Source organism: Arachis ipaensis, chromosome B04 (assembly GCF_000816755.2).
Source record: "Arachis ipaensis cultivar K30076 chromosome B04, Araip1.1, whole genome shotgun sequence".
Lineage (NCBI taxonomy): Eukaryota > Viridiplantae > Streptophyta > Magnoliopsida > Fabales > Fabaceae > Arachis > Arachis ipaensis.
In genome coordinates, this window is record NC_029788.2 from 126,411,073 (window position 1) to 126,418,608 (window position 7,536).

Below are 7,536 nucleotides of genomic sequence, written 5' to 3' on the forward strand. Positions count from 1 at the left end.
AGGCCAGCCTGCCAACCCGCCACTTCGTCTTTTGATAAGGCGAAGTAGCAAGTTCGGTCCATATAATTTTGGCGAGCTTTGACGGAGCGAAACTAAGGACCACTAGTTTAGAATTTTGGGTTATTTATTAGAGTGAACACCCAACCCGGTCCCTGTCCTTTTTCTCGATGGACATCACGGACCTTGTCCAAAAAAAAGGGACATATCGGTCCCTGTCCCATACTTTTGTGAGACTTTCCGGTCCTTCCGTCATCTTTCCTGACCAAAACAGACGAAACTTGCCTACGTGTCAGTTAACGTTGCTGAGTTGGAGGTTAATAGTCTGTTAAGTTCCACGTGGCTATTAGAAAATGGACAAGGTTCGATTTGTCCCCCTTTGGTGACCTAAAACTACGTCGTTTTAGTGGTCTGAGACGTTGCTATTAGGAAATGGTAAGGGGTCATTCTGTCCCATTCTAGAAACCAAAAACGACTTCATTTTTAGTCTTCACTGAAACACAATGGTTTGAAAGTGATTCGACGCTGCTAATCTCTCACTCTTCTCCCAACCCAAATACAAACCCTAGGAGACCATGATTGGTAATGGAGAGCGTTGTTCATCATCAAACCCACGAAGCAGAGACGATTCAGGCTGGGGCCTAAATTCTGGTGGGAGTGCTGGAGCTCCAAGGAAGAAGAAATAGGTTGCCCCAATTTGTTATTGTGGTTCTCATGCAATATTGTTCATGTCAGGGACGGTGAAGAATCCAGACAGATTATTCTTTTGCTGCCCAAAATTCAAGGTAGTTTTTGAGGGTTTAGCTAATTTTTTGTTTTCAATTTCTATTCCACAGATGATAACAAATGTTAAACTTTTTTGTAGACTGGAAAATGGCATTGCAACTTCTTTGCATGGCTAGATGATTATGTATCTTCATGTGGTGAGGATGCTAACAAGGCTGTCTCATTTGGGGCATCAAAGCAGAAACAGAATCGATTGGAAGGCCATGGTTATGTGGTGGATAACAAAGTTAATGAGTTGGAGGAAAGATTAATTGGTTTGGAGGATCAGTTAGATTACTGCAAACTGAAAATGGGTGAAAGTAGATGTATTAGGTATGGGTTTAATTTGTTAGCATTTCTGGGTGGGGTTGTAATTGCAAGCTTGTTTAGAACAAGTGTGTAGGAATTTGATAGCTGAATTTTGTTATTTCACTGAGTTGAGTTGTGAACATCACTTTTGATGATGAATGAAGCAGGAATTATTGTGTTGAATTTGTAAAATTTGAACCATGGCCTGTGATAAATATGTTAAATCTCATCCCTATATTGATAGATAATGGCATATATGTCATGACATAAATTTAACAAAGGGGGACAAATTGATCCCTGTCCATTTTCTAATAGCAACGTCTCAGACCACTAAAACGACGTAGTTTTAGGTCACCAAAAGGGGACAAATCGACCCCTGTTCATTTCCTAATAGCCACGTGGAACTTAACAGACTATTAACCTCCAACTCAGCAACGTTAACTGACACGTAGGCAAATTTCGTCTGTTTTGGTCAGGGGAGATGACGGAAGGATCGGGAAGTCTCATAAAAGTATGGGACAGGGACCGATATGTCCCTTTTTTTTGGACAAGGTCCGTGATGTCCATCAAGAAAAAGGACAGGGACCGGGTTGGGTGTTCACTCTTATTTATTATTAACTTCATGTTCCAAATCCTATTCTTAAAACTTATATGCAATAAGTTTTATGGCAAGTTTTTATTTGTAAGAAAGAGAAATGTTAAAAGATTATTGAAATTTAATTTTTTTTAGTTTAATAATTTAACAATATATTTTATTTCATAATTTTAAATATTAATGACTAAAAATAATAAATTTTGATGATTCTTTTGTATTTTTTTTAAGAAAATAGAATTTAGTTTTGATGTCTAATCAATATAAAATAGTTTTACATATATATTTAATTATGTAAATAATCACATAAATAATCATATAAAAAATAAATATAATTGCATAACTATATAAAATATTTTTCAAATGCATCAAAATTAAATTCAACAAAATAAACACCGAAAGATTAAATTAAGTGCTAATTTTCTAAAGGTTTAATTATTTTGTAGGTCCCTATAGTTTTATCGAATTTTCAATTAGGTTTCTATACTTTTTTTCTTTTCAATTGGGTCCTTATACATTTTTTTTTTCAATTTAGTCCCTGTTAACGTTAAATGTCAAAAAATTATTAGTGAATTGTGAAATTACTTGTATACCCTTAGGGACCCAATTGAAAAGAAAAAAAAATATAGAGGCCTAATTAAAAATTCGGTGAAACTATAAATATTCAATAAAAGATATTCCTATAATCCTTATTCAATGATTCTACAACATGAAAGATATTCCTATAATCCCTTTTATTTTGTCACTATCATTTTTTTATTTATTTATATACAAATTGTACCAAAAATATATTTTTTTTTTACTTTTAAAATATCTTATTTTAAGAACATATAAAAAAAAAAACGGATAAAATAAAACAAAAATAATAATAATAAGTATATATAAAATTCAATTTTCATTGTTCAAGTATTCATTATGTCGTAGTATTTTCTTCATCATATGAAGTTAATTGACCAGCAATTTACTCATTCAAAATGGGAATAGAAACAGTAGGATAGAAATGTAATGCTTCCTTCTTTAAGAATGTATGTTTGAAGGCCAAATTAAGTTGGGAAAGGTAGTTAAGGAACAGAAAGATCATATCAACTGAGAAGAGAGAAATGAAAGAACAAAAGCCTTGATTATGAGGAAGCTGCAACAAATCTCTACAGGATTTAGAGTGCTGATCTAAACATTTGAACATATAGCAAAAATTCTATACAAACAATTTCAATTCTTTTGTTCATATATCAATGGTATTGGTAACTCAAGGTAACATTAAATAAAAACAAATCAGCAAAGTTGAGTTAAACTAACGTAACAGAGAAACTCTTTCACTTATCATGAATAATAATAAGATTTTAGCAATAAGAATGACTAAACCATTTAAATGCCTTAGCTTCAAGCTTATTTGGCACTGTTACAAATGCGAGGAGATCAGCACCCGAATCTGCTAAAATTTGAACTCTTCTCCGATGAAAATCTTTGAGACATTTCAAGGTTATAGCGTCATCATAATCCCCACTGTTAGGAACAAAATATGAAAATATTGCTGAGATTAATTACCATGAAAATATAACAAACTTCAATATTTGTAATATGCAGAAAAAGCTCAAAACTATATATAATATATGTAAGCAAAATTGAAATATAAATTCATTTTGCACAACCTCACAACTGTCTGATACGTGAGTATCTTTTTTATCTTTTTTTAGTGAATTTGCATTTAATTTGTTGAGTTTAATCAAGAATTAATTATCTTGTAGCCACTATGAATGCTACTTTGAGTCTTGTGCAATTCTGTTTATTTTAGGTAGCATTCGGTTGGATTTGATGAAGCTTCTGCAGAAAAAGAGAAGAAGGTTATATAGGGCAGGAATGATTTAGAGGATGGAGAGGAAGCTTGCACAAATGGAATCAGCACAAGAATTAAAGGAGATGATCAGCGAGAAGCGACGCGTGCGCGTACCTGACGCGTACGCGTGACATGCCAAGAAGACCATCGACGCGTACGCGTGACACGCGCCAAGTGCAGAAAACGCTGATTATTTAATTAATTCTAATTTAAACTTTATTTTTTATTTTAAAATATGAAAAGATATTATTTTAGTTTTAGAAAATATATTTTAAATTAATTAGGATTAGATATAAAAGAGAAAAGAAACTTCTCTTCTGGGGGAATTCGATTCGAACATTATTCCACTTTTTATTCCACCTCAGCCCAATTTACACTTTACCAGAATCCTTATTTTCTCTCTGAACTATGAGCAACTAAACCTCCACTGTTAAAGGTTAGGAGCTCTGTCTATTGTATGGATTGATTCTATTGTTTTTCTATTTTAATTCATGCACTGATTTATAATTTAAGAATTGTTTTCGTTCTTTATCTTATGAATTTGGGTGGAACGGAAGTATGACTCTCTTTCTAATTGAGTTCTTGTATAACTTGGAAAAGCTCTTTACTTGAACAACAGTTTGAAAACAATTTCTCCTAAATTCTAATTATCTGGACTTAACAGGATACGTGACATATAATCTTCTTATATTTGGATAATTAGAATTTTTGTGGCATAATAACTAGAATTAAACTTCACCCCCTAATTGAAATTAATTGACCAAGGAATTGGCAATTGATGAAAGTTAGAGGAGACTAGAAATGTCTAAGAAATTAGGGTTTAGTCACATATAGTTTGTCATGAATTAAATCTTGCATGATTAAAATAAATTAATAAGAAAAGTTAATCCAAAAAATAGATAACTCTGAAACCTTAACTGTTTCTCCATACATATTTCACAACCTGTTTACTGCTTGCTTTATTAAATTTCTGAATTATTGTTTAATGCTTTTGAATACCAAAAAACTCTTTTCTGTTTGTCTAACTAAGTAAATTAATCAACCATTGTTGCTTAATCCATCAATCCTCATGGGATCGACCCTCACTCACCTGAGATATTATTTGGTACGACCCGGTGCACTTGCCGGTTAGTTTGTGGTTATAAATTCCGCACCACTGTCCCCTTTCAAAAACCAAGAGATTAAAATGGGACGCCAAGATGAAGAAGCAAAGTTGGAATATCATCATATCTAGAATATCATTAACTATGTTGATCAATTAACTGGCTACACAAAAGACAAGAAAATATAACAAACACCACAAGTAAACAGCAATTATAACTAATTCCTAAATACTTGATATTAGTCATTTGAAGATCTCACCTGTTCTCTAAACCATAAGCCAAATAAGCTCCATAGCTCCCCACTGAACCTGAGATTTGAATAAGGCATTTCTTGAAGATTCTACCATTAGCATCGATATCCGAAGAGCAGAGCAGCAAGGCGAGGTGCGGTCAGACGAGGTGTGGTGCGGCGTGGCAATCTATGACGAGGGAAGCGACACACCACCAGCGTGGAGCAGAGCAGTGCAGCACAAACCAAGGACAACGGACGACGACGGCACCAACGAACGGAGGAGAAATGCCACTGACTTCAGAGAAGTAGTGCTGAGTTCTTCACTTTTGGGACAAAATGTTAAGAGCTAGTTTTGGTAGTATTTTAAAAAAATGGGGGTGGATTTAATTAGCAATTCTAATCTAATTAAGAGAATATTCTATTTTTGAATGAAATATTCTGTTATCTCAAACAGTTTTGTTATGATAGAGACTAAATTAAAAAAAATTTAATATTTAAAATTTAATTAAAAAAATATAAAGACCTAATTAAAAATTTAATAAAATTATAGGAATTTGCAGAATAATTAAACATTTTTTAAAAGTTAAAACTCATACAAAGATCCACTAATCAGGAAAAGACAAAGAAAGAGAAAAGAATATCAGTAATAACATATTAAACTTCTATCACAATTTACAATAGAATAATACAATCCTCACGATTCCAATGTGCTAATAAACATATTATGTAGATCTAAGATTGAGAGAAAAAATAAGAGGAAAAAACACATAGACCTTAGTCAAATGATCTTACAGGTGGGGTCCTCATGTTATCAACAATTTTGTAGCCAACATACCACATTCCACTTGTCCAATTACAGCAATATAACTAATCTTATAAGGCTCAAAGGGGTGATGATGCACAGGACCATAACCTCATAATATATTATCAACAGTGTCACGTTAGCATGATAGTGACTCGGAAAGTAACAACACAAATACCCTAAAGTTGGTACCACTTGGATTCTTCCTCAGAGAGAATTTCTTACGAAAAACACCAAATCCAAGTTCAACTTGGAACCTTTTTTCCCACCTCTCTTCTCCCAAGATAAAAGTTTGAACCCCACTTTTTAATTTCCGTTGTATATTCCAGAATCCCTCCAAAATGTCCATTTTTCACATCAAGCCGCATACACACTCAATGTTATTTTAATTTCATTTTTATTACCAAACGTCATGTATATGTTTGGGAAAAAGATAATGTTTGGTTCACATTAGTCTTATCCTTTTTTTTAAAAAATGGATATTATCAAAATAAGAATAATATTATTATTTAGTGAATTATAATTAAGATACTACTATAAAATTTTAAATAAACATTATATTGATTATTATTTAAGGATTATTGTACATGTTACTTTTTTGAAAACGTTAATATTAATAATCAGGAATGTTGCGGTTAGGGGTAAATATCCAAGAAGACAGAAAGTATCATCACTTTAACTGTAAAAATATAACACCTTGCCTATATCATTAATGAAATATCGAATAATTTTAAAAATTATAACTTTAATTCAATATGAACAAAAATAGTCAAATATATTTATCATTTATAAAAGATACAATATATGGTAAACGAATCAAATTAAAGTAATTATACAATGCAATTAATATATCACTAATTACAATAATATAATAAAGAGTAAAGTATCATTTTTGTCTCTAACGTTTAGGATAAATCTTATTTGTATCCCTAACGTTTAAATCGTTCTATTTGTATCCCTAACGTTTGTAAAAGTGATTCAATGTTATCCGCCGTCAATTACACATCATGAGTGCTTTAGTTTGAGTTTTAAAAATCTAAAATCTCTTTTTGAAGTTAGAATATAAGTGTCTGAGATAGAATCGATGATCTACTCCGAAAAATAGCTCATCAACTGTTGAAATTAATTCCTACAACATTTACATAATTCATTTTTCTAAGGACATAATTGAATTTAAACACAAATAGTGGGTATAATATTAAAATCGAACACATTCAAGTAAGACCTAATTGAGAATGAATACATCCACGTAAGAATAATTAAAAAATATAATCTGATTTGTTAGTATAATTGATAGTAGGATAACATTGAATCACTTTTATAAACGTTAAGGATACAAATAGGACGATTTAAATGTTAGGGACACAAATAAGACTTACCCAAACATTAGGGAAAAAAACGATACTTTACTCTATAATAAATTTAATTTTAATGCATTACGGTATGAATAATTTTACACATATATTTATTTATAAATAAATATAATTAAATTATTATATAACTTAAAATAACAAAAATATTATTTATATATTAAAATCAATTATTATGTAATTATATATAAATATATGTATTATTAATTTATTTTTAATATATATTTAATATTTTAATATATATTTTTTAATAATAAGTTAATAACTAATTTTTGTTGACTATTTTGGTATACATAATTGTTGCAATAATTATCACATTAATTATGAATATAATTTTCATTTCCTGTGAGCTGTGACTGCTAGCTTCGGTTACCTGCTTATCTTCTTCTCTCCATAATTCACTCACCTATAAATAACACAATCCGAGTCGGCTAAATACTTTTCGCAATTTTTTCTTCTTCTTTTGCTTCTCTCTCACATCGTTCTCGTGAGCTTCTACCCGTTTCTCACGTTCTCTAATATCTGTTACGCA